The sequence below is a fragment of the Panthera uncia genome (genome assembly GCF_023721935.1).
Source record: "Panthera uncia isolate 11264 chromosome A1 unlocalized genomic scaffold, Puncia_PCG_1.0 HiC_scaffold_16, whole genome shotgun sequence".
Taxonomy (NCBI): Eukaryota; Metazoa; Chordata; class Mammalia; order Carnivora; family Felidae; genus Panthera; species Panthera uncia.
The window spans coordinates 15,221,328-15,234,447 of NW_026057576.1; the positions used below are offsets into that span (position 1 = coordinate 15,221,328).

Sequence of the window (13,120 nt, forward strand, 5' to 3'; positions counted from 1 at the left end):
GATAATCTTGCCTGGTAGAGTAATCTTGGTTTTAAGTTTGTTTGTTTATTTGTTTGTTTGTTTTCTTTTCAGCACTTTGAATTTATCATGGCAGTCCCTTCTGGCTTGCAAAGTTTTTGTTGAAAAATCAGCTGATAATCTTATAGGTCTTCCCTTGTAGGTAATTTTTTATTTTTTGCTGCTTTTAAGATTCTCTCTTTATCTTTAACTTTTGACATTTTAATTATTATGTGCTGTAGTGTGGACCTCCATGGGTTCATCTTGTTTGGAACTCTCCGTGTTTCTTGGACTTGGATATCTCTTTTCCTTCTTCAGTTATGGAAGTTTTCAGTTATTTCTTTGAATAAGTTTTCTACAGCTTTTTCTCTCCTTCTGGGATGCATATAATGCAAATGTTTGTTTGCTAGGTGTTGTCCAAGAGGTCTCTTAATTAATCCTCATTTTAAAAAGTTCTTTTCTCTTTTTGCTTTTCAGTCTGTGTGCTTACCATTACCCTATTTTCCATATTGCTGATATGTTCTTCTGCATCCTCTAATCTACTGCCAAATCCTTTTAGTATGTTTTTTATTTCAGTTATTGTATTCTTTGCCTCTGACTGGTTCTTTTAAATATTTTCTATCTCTTTATGGAAGGTCTCACTGAGTTTTCCATTCTTTTCTCTGGCCCACTGAGTATCTTTATGATCACTACTTTGAATTCTTTATTAGACGTATTGCTTACTTCTGTTTCTTTTCATTGTTTTTCTGAGCTTTTTCTTTTCTTTTCTTTTTTTTGTTTGTTTGTTTTGGAGCATATTCCTCTGTCTTCTGATTTTGCTTGACTTTCTGTATTTGTTTCTATGGCTTAGTGAAATGGCTACTTTTCCTAAGATTGAAGTGTGTATGGTGGCCCCTATGCAGACTGTGTGTGCTTGGTGACTTTTGGTGGCTGGCTGGAGTTCTGGTTGTATATGCTAATTACTCTTTTAAACTGTGGCTTTTTCAGATTGACTAAAAGAAAAAAATAATAAAAGAAAAGAAAAAAGAGAACAAGAAAGAAATGAAAAAAACCAAAAAGAAAAAAATAAAAACAAGATAAGACAAATTTTAAAAAGTAAATAAAATTAGGGGCACCTGGGTGGCTCAGTCAGTTAAGCTTGTGACTTCAGCTCAGGTCATGATCTCACAGTTCATGAGTTCGAGACCCTCATCGGGCTCTGTGCTGACAGCTTAGAGTCTGGAGCCTGCTTTGGATTCTGTGTCTCCCTCTCTCTTTGCCCCTCCCCTGCTCATGCTCTTTCTCTCTATCCCTTTCAAAAATAAATAAGATGTGATATTGTCTTTTTCCTTGAATAAATTCTTTTAATATTGTTGAAAATTTTCAGTTAATTTCTAGAGTTCTGAAAATGTTGATTTAAAAAATTTTTGATATTCTTAATGCTTTTAGGGAGGAGCAGATTTTTTGAGATCCCTACTTGGCCATTTTGGAAGTGATCTTCATCAGATTTTTTTTTTAATAGTTTGAATGTATTCTTTTTAGAGCTATCACATCTTTTTTTTTTTAATGTTTATTTATTATTGAGAGACAGAGAGACACAGAGTGTGAGCAGGGGAGGCATAGAGAAAGAGGGAGACATAGAATCTGAAGTAGGCTCCAGGTTCTGAGCTGTCAGCACAGAGCCCAACGCGGGGCTCGAACTCACAAACTGCGAGATCATGACCTGAGCCGAAGTCAGTAGCTTAACCAACTGAGCCACTCAGGCACCCCAAGAGCTATCACATCTTTAAGATAATGAAATTGATATAGGGAGAGCAAGATGGCTTTCTTCGCCAGTTTATATATTGCTTTTCAAGCTATTGAATTGATGATTTCCAGGAATTACTCTGAACTCTATGATAACATACATTAAGTTTAAGACTGGACCTACTCTTGGCAAGTTCACAGAGTAAACGTTATGAGATTATTTATTTCTACTTCAGTGCAACATGCATCACTTTTCTCCAGTCTCTGCTCCTGAGGATGAAAAATGGTCAGCCTTATAAAGCAGTTCACCCTGATTCTTCAGAGGGAGATGGAACCCTCTTTCAACACCACCATTCCCCCATTTACTCCATTCCCTCATATCCCCCTTTCCTCCATTTATCAGCCTTTCAGAGAGAATTTACTTTAGTTTTCCAACTCAAACAAGAGACTCAAATGGTGAATATATCAAGTAAGGTGGAAGAAAAGGTGGGGAGTACTAAGGAAAGTAAAGGAGCAAAACATATTGAGATAATTTAGATTTCTGTGGTATCTCTCAAGTCATACTCTTTAGATTATTGCTTATTCCACTCTGTTTAAGGTTAAGCCTATATAAAATTGTTCTCTTTCAACCTAGGGCATAATTTGTTCTTTTCAAATAGAAATCTAGAAATACTTTTTAAAGTGAATCAATCAAATTCCAAATTATTGCATTAGCAGAATCTAATTAAAAGTTCTCTAGCAAACCACATCATAAAGTTGCCAATGAAAGCAGCAGGAAGTGCCAAGCTGTTTAAGAGGATCTCAGGCATATTTGGACTTGCTTGGCATTGGTATTTGTTTCTAATCACTCCAGGAAGTGTTGGGGTGGAAAATAAATCTAGAGAAGTATGCCAGAAAAGCCAAGGGAGCTTCTGGGAACAATCAAAGCACAGGCTAAGCCTTATGGTTCCTGATATACCTTCAGGACACTGTATACTGCTTCTCTGAGCTATTATTTCACAAAAGAAAAGCCTGCTTTCTTTTACTTCAGCTTTTATGTTGGTTTGAATCCATAGATTATCTCCCCCAGCATTTAAAATGCCTCATGTGCTATGCCTGCAAGGGGGTGATTACCACTGTGTTATACTATATCTGTGCAGTGTCAAAGGAAAATTTCTCTAATTTTGGTAAAAGTTCCAAGGCTTGGGTTTAATGGAGGACATATACACAATGATTTTAAGGGGAACAAAGGCCATTTACTGATATACTAGTCATAAAATTGTTGGTCTTTTAAATTGTTCCCTGAAAAGGTGCCTTGAAGATTAAAAAAAATCCTTTAAAATTGATTTTAGAAGAGCTGTTATGATATCAAGTAGCTTATTTTATTTTACTTAATATGATTGAGGGCTGCATCATTTTTTTACTTTTGTTTACAAAATTCATTTTTTAAAAAGTTATAATTATCTTGATATCTATATACTGATAATGGTTGCTGTGCATCAGAATGAAATGAGTCTGGGTCATACTTGGCTCAAAATATTCTACCTCTTCTTTTCTATGAGTCCTTAAACAAATTACTTAACCTTCTGAGCCTTAATTTTTCTTCTTATAATGTGGCTGTTTTAAGGACTAAATTATATTTAATGAAATTGTTTGTGAAAGTATTAGGTTTTTCCTAACACCCAGTGGGCACTTCATAAAAGTTATTTTGAATCTGAATCTAATCTCTATTACTTATCCTTCCTCACCCCCATGGATTTAGATGGATCATCTAAATGGTGGTGGAAATCTTTTTCTAAATCACCTTTGTAATCATAGGATTACTAAATGGCCTTATTTACCACCAATTGTTATGTTTAGGAAGCATACTTCTTTCTCCAGCCCTTTAGAAAAGTAAGAAGAGTAAAAATGAGCTTATGTCCCATATATCTGTTTTAGGGTTAGGAAGACAAATATTTGTTGGTATCTAACTGTTGTTATTGGCAAGTGCCTGGATCATGGTAGATTGTTCCATAAGTAGATTGCTATCCAGTTAGCTCAGTGTCAGGCTCCTTGTATGTTGCTGATGGTGGAGGAACCTCTTTTCCATAGGCTTCATCTTTCTGTATAGAAAGAGTTCCTTGAGAGTAAAACTGATGTTTTATCCCAACCTCTTTCTCAGTGCTCCTAAAGTAATTGGCAAGCTTGGAATGACTGGTGAGTTTGGAAAGAGGAATTTTACATGTGTAGCCTAATTCTTTTTTTCCCCCTTGGATTTGCCTGCAGAAAGCATACATTCCATCATAACCTTCCAGGCTTTGCCCCTGTTGCAGAGGTCTGCAGCCTACAGCACTTGCTGTGGTAGGGTGGTAACTATATTTAATTTGGGGATCCAGTATTAGGAAGTTCATAATTACTGAACACCCAAGCCACATTCTGCAATTCATTAGTAATAAACTTGGTGTTTTGTTTTCTTCCTGCCTAAGCCCTCCTTCTATCCCTCCTTCTATTATTACTGAAGTTGGCGGTGGTGGGGGGGTGGGGGTGAGGGTTGATTTCATTTACTAGCTTTCCAAAACTCCAGTATACATTTAACCCAATAACTGCTGATATGCTAGCCTCTATCTGTATAATAGCAGGATCTCCACCACTCTCTATGTATTGCTCAGTTATCTCCATATATTTCCAAGCTGGTGCTTCAAAATGTCCACATTCTAGATATAGTTGTTACTTGATGACTGTTTTTATATGCTTATGTTCTAACTCAAAAGGATATAGAATTACTGCCTGAAAAAGCTCATTTGCCACTTTCCATCATGACAGCACTAGTTTCTAAGAAAAATACCTGCAGACACTTGCCAAGCTATAGTCCTTGAGCTGCTAAATTATTGTAGGCTTCTGAGCAGTAGTTGGAAGAATAACCTCTTCGTCAATGTTATGCCTCAACATTTTAAAAATTGAAGTCTAAGAGAATCTCTTCTTGGGTCCAGTAATTTACAGAATATTTTATGCAAAAGAGTGTAACCATTTTTAGGCCCCACCCCGCTAATCATAGGACAAAATTCTGTTGGAAGCAAAGATGACAGCATCTTTTCCATCCTTCTCCTCTCTTAGTATTAGACTTCCACCTCCGTTCTGTTATTATACTTACTAAAAAGGAGATTGTAGGTATATAATTTACTGCACATGGATACCTGGGGTGTGGGTGTTGGAGTGAAGTTGATGGATGCTGGTCTTATGATGTAACATATGAGCTCCATTTTAGCTTGTGTTAAAGAATAGATTATGCAGTTTTGTTATTTGTTTTCACTGTTCCTCTAAATACTGTTGGATGTTTACTACTATTCTAGAAGACAGGTTGTGTATGTCTGTTTCCCTATAACCTGATATATATTTCTATTCATGGATGCAAAGATGCATAATATGTCAGCAATTTTATTTTCTATATGTGCCATTTCTTTGCCAAGTGCACTTCCATGAAAATCATCTTATGAAAATGATAATGTTTATTTCATTAAGAGGTAGTTGGTTAGGGACCCATGAAACATGTTCTTGCTCTCCTAGTTAGTTAGGTGCAGGTGTTTGGAAGCAGCCCAAGCCTTAGATTTTGTGATCCAAAAAGAATCAGACCTAATATTGTCTCTTCTTTTTCCCTTTGGCTAACTTCACTTAATTCATAAAATGGGACTCTTATGTGTCTGAGAAGTTGTTTTAAGGTAGGGTGTGTTTACACACGGGAATTAAGAGTGAGATACATGAGGGGTGCCTGGGTGGCTCAGTTAGTTAAGCACCGGACTCTTGATTTTGGCTTAGTTCATGATCTCACAGTTTGTGAGATCCACGCTATCATCATGGAGCTTGCTTGGGATGCTCTCTTTCTGCCCCTCCCCCGCTCATGTGCATGCACACTCTTTCTTTCTCAAAGTAAAGAAATACACATAAAAAGAAAAAAAAAAAAAAGAATGAGATACATGGGCAGAGCAATGAAGACATATTGTGACCTAAATGTCTGCAAAGTAGTTTCTATCCTTGAGTTTCTCATCGCCATGAAAAATAGATAAAATGGCCAATACAAATTAACCCTGCCCCAACCCCCAGCTACGTATGAATTAAGTAATTTTCAAGTAAAACAAAAAACTCAAGAGATAAAAATCTCATCCTAAAATGTGTCCACATTCTTCAATAGATTTTAAAATAGCAGCTAAAAGGATTCTTTTATAATTGCGTATTTTACACAGGAAATATCCTAGAAAACAAAATTACTGGAAAGTAAAAAATATAGAAATGTGTTCTTTACCATGGATATAGATGCAACTTCATGAGACATTTATTTAGCTCCCCTTACCCACCCCCCTTTTTTTGCCTTGAATTTCTGTAGGAACAATGAAAAGCCCATATAAATAGAAGTTGGAATATCTGTAGTAATGGAGAGGGAGAAGGCAAATATTAGTCGATTAATAGGGTTTTGACGTGATTCTCCAATATGGTGTAATGAACTTACATAGAAATATGTTGACACACCATTGGTTTTATTACAGTTGGTGTTTGAACTAGTAAATATTAAGTCCCCACTATGAGAAAGTTACTATGTTGAGAACTAAGGCAGATACAAATATGCTAAAATGCAGTAAATGTCTATAAGAAGATTACAATCTAAAAAAGATAGTTGAATATGAACCATTGAATTAAGATATGCATGTAAGTTGTATTCTATTATATTATAGATATATGAGTTTTTTCATAGTTGCATATTAGTAATTGACAAATAATAAAAACAGCAAGTTTAGCAAGTGCTTAAGAGGAAATGTAAGGAAGAAAGATACCACTGCCTTCTGGAGTAGGTGAAGATAATTCTATAAAGAGCCAACATTATTCAGTACTTATTGTGTGTCAGGCAGTGTTCTAAGGAATTTACTTATATTAGTTCATTTTACCCATACTATAACTCTAGGAGGTGGAAGTAATTATTAGCATTCCATTTTGCATTTGAGGAAATTGAGGCCAAGAGGTTGAGTAACTTGCCTAAGGTAGTGGGGGAGACAGAATTTGAACAAGGCTGTATAGCTCCATATGCCATGTACTTTATTATTCTGTATGAAGGATTTTGCTTACTGATCCTTCAAATTCATGTGACCTGGATACATATAAGTAGTTTGGTTTTAAAACAACTATGAGTATGAAATACACAGGACAAATCATATGTTATCTAAATTGGTGTTAAATGTATATTGCTTTTTAAATCAATGGCTGACCAGAGTTGTTTGATTATTTATGACTATTGTTCCATCCTTTCTCCCTTTACTATACTTAAGAGGTATTGGGGGAGAACAAGGCTTGAGTAATCTCTTGGTTTGGATGATGAGACCTTAGGAACATCTCAACAACAAGACAATCACTATATTGTTAAACTTGAGACAAGAAGCATTTTGCCTTTCCTGAGATGGAGGGAGAAGAAAATGAGAAGAGGAGGTCAGTGAAAAGCAAGAGCGGTTAGCAGGTTGGGAGACTAGATGAGGTGCAGGCTAGAGAAGGGTCAAAGTCAGGACCTCCAAACTCCATTCCCGTCAGAGAAATTTTGAGAAAAATGGTATCTGGAGGATAAATTTTAAAATTGGAGCCATGCCACACCCCTCGAATTTTTTGAAATCTGTAATAAAATCTTCATTGCTCATAATGATTACAGTGAATATGATTTTTAAAAAGGTAATTTTAATTTTAATTTTTTTGAAACGGTAAAAGCTAGGAGTTCACAATGTGGTTGACACAACGAAACACGGAGACAGCACATATTGGAAGTAGAAGACAAAGGTAGAAGAGGATCGTGTCTAATGCCCCTCAAACTGTGGGAACTGTGAGTTCAAGTCATTGTAGCAGGGCACAACACAATTAAGAAATTGTCAGCTGAAATTTGTTAGCAGTCTTCTTTCCAGTTATAATTTTCAGATTATGAGCTTCCCTAATTTAGTGTAGTTTTCTTCATTAACCTCTTTCAAATTGCCGTGTCCTTCAGCAGTTTTACCATTACACTCGAATTCTTTTTAAAAGTTGTTTTTTTGTTTGTTTATTTTTACTTGACTACCATAGAGATATCATTTGTTCACAGTTACAAGCAGCTCTTAACTAGATCTACCCTTATTGTGACTACAAATGTGGTGTTTTAATCCCAGGTTATTGTTTTGTTGTTGTTGTTGTTGCTGTTGTTGTTTTGTAGTGCCAGTCAGAACCTCTGCTTTAGTATTAGTCATACTAATGCTAAAATGGTTCTTATTTTTTAGTGAATTCCTTAGAGCCTGAAATGATCATTTTCATGTCTCAGTTCTCCTTTCTGTATCAAAAATTTTTTCACAGATCAAGTCAGAATTGTAAAGTGTCTTCTCAGGTTCCAAGAGTATTATTCTTCAAGTCATGAATCTTCTTTATGGTTCTCACCCAAGAGAAGAGAGTTCTAAGCAGCCTCATTTCTGACTTTCACATATTCAGAGAAGTGTGATCAAGAGGAAAAAGCTTTGTGCTGGGGGCTAGGGGCATAGATTCAGGTTCTGGCTTCAGTTTCTGGATCTACAAAATAGTAGTCTAAACATGTGTTCTGGTGAGAATGAAACAAAATTACATAGGGCAGCACTTTGTAAATTATAATTTACAATTATATAGAAATTGTAGACATTATTTAAAAGAAAAAGATAAAACTATTTCAGTCAAAAATGTTCTGACTTGAACAAAATAACCTATCTCTTTTCCCTCCTAAAACTTTTGCTATTGGAAAATGCATACTAGGGGAGATCTTAACTCCTTGGCAAGTCAGTTGACCTGGGGAGCAGTCATTTACCCTTCTTTGCCGCATGTGAGAAGACTTAGGATCTTTGAATTTTTACTGAGATGGTTAAAAAAATAGGGTTGCCACATGAGGTGATGTAGAATTCCGAGGAAGCAGAAAAAGTACAGCAGACAGTAACTGACCTTTGTTGGAGTTAACAGGTCATGGTAATTTTTGGTTCTTCCCTTATTCTTTGAGATGTAAATAAAATGTAAAATCATATGTCAGGAAATGTATATGTATATATAGGTACATATGTATTTTTTTTTGGAAATTGGATGTTAATAGCTATTGTTAGTCATTATTGTTAGAAATATTAGTGCATGTGATATAGCTAATCTATTTTATATATCTGTACAATCTTCGAAGTTCTCAGAATTTGAAAGTTAATTTTTCTTTCCACATTTAGGAATCTTCTGACATCTTCAACTGCTTTGTGAAGTCTACTACAATATACTGCAAGTAAAATGATTTCCTAGTCTTCTGAAGAGAATGACTCTTCTCTGCGTTTGTGACATACGTGCATCATCATGCTTTCCAGTTTCAGACATAATGGGTAAATGTCACATACTTTTATTTATTTATTTATTTATTTTTAAAATTTTTTGATGTTTATGTATTTTTGAGAGAGAAAGAGACAGAGCATGAGCGGGGGAGGGGCAGAGAGAGAGGGAGACACAGAATCCGAAGCAGCCTCCAGGCTCTGAGCTGTCAGCACAGAGCCTGTTGAGGGGCTGGAACCCACAAACTGTGAGATCATGACTTGAGCTGAAGTTGGATGCTTAATGGTCTGAACCACCCAGATGCCCTAAATGCCACATACTTTTAAAGCAGATACACAGATAACTCTCAATTATTCATAGCAATGGAGAGAAGTAATGTGAAAGTTGTGGCGAGTGTAAGGTTAGATACGATGAATCAATTTGTTCTTTCTGAAAGCTTTCTTATTGGGGGCACAATTTCAAGAAGTGCTTTACATAAGCACCTTTAAAAGTATTTAAAAATAAATGAACAAAAGTGGATTATATGAATAAGTATTTGATAGTTTTGAGTATGAAAGTGTACTTGTCACTGTGCAAAATGTATACCAACACTGTTCCTAACTAGTGAATTTGCAGTTGAGGAGTAAGAAGTTTGAGGGAGAGGGCAGAATTTGGTAGGATACATGCTTTAGGCAAAGTTTTCTTTCATTTTTTTTTGTCACTTTGTGGAGCTATGAACCGAGGCTTATTCTTTCCTAGCATAAAAGGGAAAATATTTAGACATATGGGTCACGAAAGCCATTTATGCTCAAAATATCTCCCCAACTCCATGATCAAAATATCTCTGGCATTACGAGGTCCTGGAAAAACCCAGAGCGTATTTTTCTGATTAGACCTGGGACAGTGTCCCAGTGGTCCTGTCATCCTGCCTCCACCTGGCGGAGGCACATGCTCTGTCCAGTATGTGCAGCACTGTTTGGCTGCCGCTTCATTCCTAACTACAGTCAGTTGCACATGTGGACTGGCCGCAGGGGGCCTGGGCCCGCAGAATACTGTCTGAGTGGACTTTTCCACTCGATGTTTGGTTTGGCCTAGTCCACACGGTGTCTTGCCAGACCTGCAAACTCCCAACAGGATCCACTCGTTCCTGGATGGGAAATATTCCTCACGCTGTTGTCAGAGAACTCTGATCTTTCACTGTAAACCTGGAGGGATGTCTGTTGGCCAGACCAAAGTATCGAGAAGCCAGGTTTTTCTCTATGAAGGACGTGTCTGCAGTGGCTGGTACTTGTTCTAGTAAAAGTATTTAGGGTTGTGGCGTTGGCCAGGTTTATCCACTTAAAAAATGAGAAACTCATAAATGCAGCACTGAAAAGCCCTCTATTTAAAAATAACAGAGGCAATGGCTGTTCCAGTTCGGCAGCCAAAGTCAAACATAAGGTATGGTACAGGATGTTATCTTAGAAACAGAACTTTGTGTTTAGGTCTACAGTCTTAGAAAGTTATCAAAGTGTTCTTTTATAAAACCAGCATGGCACATGGGTACACACAGCTGTGCCAAGGGTGTGGTGATCCTGGCACAGGCATCAGGGCCTGACTCTTTACTCAACCCTCTCGCACCTGTGAGGATGAATTGTTGTTTTTTTTTTAATATTTTATTTCTGTGTCAGGATCTCCTTTATTTTTTGGATGTACTGTGTGTGTGGCAAATGAAATCCACAAATTAAATCAATAGATATTTGTTTCCTTTAATGAACATTGTACTGGGCATATAATTGTGTGGTTTTTTTAAAATTTTTTTTAACGTTTATTTATTTTTGAGACAGAGAGAGACAGAGCATGAATGGGGGAGGGTCAGAGAGAGAGAGAGAGGGAGACACAGAATCTGAAACAGATTCCAGGCCCTGCGCTGTCAGCACAGAGCCCGACGTGGGGCTCCAACTCACGGACCGTGAGATCACACCCTGAGCTGAAGTCGGATTCGTAACCAACCAACTGAGCCACCCAGGCGCCCCATATAATTGTTTAAAGTCAGTACGCATATCGTATTATACAACTCAATAAATTTTCAGTGAGCACACTTAAATTGCTACTACCCATGTTAAGAAAAAAAACCCCAATTATCAGTCCCTGGGAGCCCCTTGTGTGCCCCCCTTCACAGTCACTACCCACTACTCCTCTCCACAAATAATCTCCATTCAGACATTTGAACTTTTTGTAAATCTAACCCTTCTGTTGTATGTATATAGCAAAATTAGCGATTTGTTCTCTTCTACATGGATATTTGGGTTGTTCTTAGTTTTGAACTATTGTAACTAATGCTTCTGTGATTATATATGTATAGTTTTTAATGAACATTTAGCTATCAAATTAAAGTAGAATGTCTGGGTCATAGGATATGTATTTTATAGCTGTAGAAGATACTACTGAAGTTTTCCAAAGTGGTTGTATCATATTTGGCTCCAATAAGCTATGTGTGAGAACTTTAGTTTCTCTTGGTCATAGACATGTCTTACTATTGTCAATCTTTCCAATTTTAGCCATCCATATTTGTGAAGTGGTATCTTGTTGCATTTCTTTAATGACTAATGTGGTTGTATACTTTTTCATATCTTTAATGGTCATTTGTGTGTGTCCCATCTCCTTTTTAAAGATTTTTCAAGTTTTCCGTGGGTTTATCTTTTTCTTATTGATTTAGAAGTGTTCTCAGATTATTTGGAATCCAATCCTTTGTTGATTATATCTTCTGTGATTTCTGCTGTCATAATCGTGTTTTTGATGAAGATGATTAATTTGTCTATGTGTGTACATCCTGCTTGAGAAATCTTCACGTATTCCAAGGTCATGAATATATTAGTCTATATTATCTTATAGAAGCTGTACTCTTTTATCTTTTATCTTCTGTGGCTACTTTAAAATTTTCTTTTCATCTTTATTTTTCAGCAGTTTTACTACATTGTTGTTTGCTTCCTTGCTTGTTTTGTTTTATATTTATCCTGCTTGCATTTCATGGAAGTTCTTAAGTTTGTGGATTGATACCTGGTGTTTTTGTTATATTGTGAGGCATCATGTAAAACTTTGCCTATTTCCTCTCCTTTGAGGTCTTCAGTAATTTGTCTGATAGATCTTTTTTTTTTTTAATTTTTTTTTTAACGTTTATTTATTTTTGAGACAGAGAGAGACAGAGCATGAACGGGGGAGGGTCAGAGAGAGAGAGGAAGACACAGAATCTGAAACAGGCTCCAGGCTCTGAGCTGTTAGCACAGAGCCCGACGCGGGGCTCGAACTCACGGACTGCGAGATCATGACCTGAGCCGAAGTCGGCCACTTAACCGACTGAGCCACCCAGGCGCCCCCTGATAGATCTTTTATATACCTTTTCTTTATTTTTCATGTTTCCCTCTCTCTGTTCTTTAGTCTGGATGTATTAAATTGATCTCACCTCCAGTTCTAATTCTCTCATCTCCTGTTTAATGTCTATAAATTTCTTAATTTTAGTAACTGTCTTTTTCAGTTCAGGATTTTCGATTGGTTTCCATTTCTGGTCAATTTCTCCTTTTTCCCATTACTTTCTGAAAACATTAATCACAGTTTTTTTAATATCCTTGTGTGAGAACTCCAGTTCCAAAGTTTGTATCATCTAGAGTCTGTTTCTTTTAAAATTTTTTTTTTCTTGATTTCTGAGAATTTAACTCTCTCTACTAGCCTGTTTAATAACTTAAAAAATTAAATTCCAGGGGTGCCTGGGTGGCTTGGTCGGTTAAGCGTCCAACTTCGGCTCAGGTCATGATCTCACAGTCCATGAGTTCGAGCCCCGCGTCGGGCTCTGTGCTGACAGCTCAGAGCCTGGAGCCTGTTTCGGATTCTGTGTCTCCCTCTCTCTCTGCTCCTCCCCTGTTCATGCTCTCTCTCTGTCTCAAAAATAAATAAACGTTAAAAAATTAAAAAAAAAATTAAATTCAACATATTGTATATGAAAAGTCATAGAAATAATTTGTGAAGTTCTACCTGATGTTATCTTCCTTCAGAGAGGATTTAGTATTAATTTACTCTGCACTTAGAGCAGAAGCAGATCACCTTTACCTGGTCTTGGGTTGAACTGGTCAACACTGGGTTTCTTTTTTTTTTTTTTTTTTTTTTTTTT

The 13,120-nt window shown here is 36.6% G+C and overlaps 1 long non-coding RNA gene across 1 annotated transcript in view; it reads left to right on the top strand.

Moving 5' to 3' along the window:
- LOC125933722 (uncharacterized) overlaps nucleotides 1–13,120 on the top strand; it is a 236,159-nt gene that overhangs the window by 44,786 nt on the left and 178,253 nt on the right. Inside the window, exon 3 of the long non-coding RNA XR_007461081.1 lies at nucleotides 8,904–9,050. This is a non-coding gene — a long non-coding RNA (uncharacterized LOC125933722). The remainder of the gene's footprint in view (nucleotides 1–8,903; nucleotides 9,051–13,120) is intronic.